The following is a 258-nucleotide window of genomic DNA, read 5'->3' as shown; positions in this document are numbered from 1 at the left end:
GATAGATAGATAGATAGATAATGTGTGTAACGATCTCTCACCAGCCAGGAAGAAACCCTTCATGATCTAGGTCTAATGCAGCAGTGTGTTGATCAGTCTCCAATAATCCAACTGCATTGGTTTCGTGTAAAGCGGCAGTGATTCTAAAAACTACTCACTATCTTTCTGAAAAGCACAGCTGTCACTGAGAGTATTAATGGCGGCTTTTTCAACATGCACAGCAGCATGATTTATTGGACAGACATGAGAGTCGTATCA

The 258-nt window shown here is 41.1% G+C and overlaps 1 protein-coding gene across 1 annotated transcript in view; it reads right to left on the bottom strand.

The window, feature by feature from the left end:
- The window catches only part of LOC118327731 (copine-8-like), a 45,127-nt gene that overhangs the window by 42,172 nt on the left and 2,697 nt on the right, over positions 1–258 (bottom strand). The window lies entirely within an intron of this gene.

This window comes from Morone saxatilis, unplaced genomic scaffold (assembly GCF_004916995.1).
Source record: "Morone saxatilis isolate NCDOM2014 unplaced genomic scaffold, NCSU_SB_2.0 Contig18, whole genome shotgun sequence".
NCBI lineage: Eukaryota > Metazoa > Chordata > Actinopteri > Moronidae > Morone > Morone saxatilis.
Note: the sequence above shows the minus strand (reverse complement) of the source record. Positions and strands in the feature narration are given on the sequence as shown.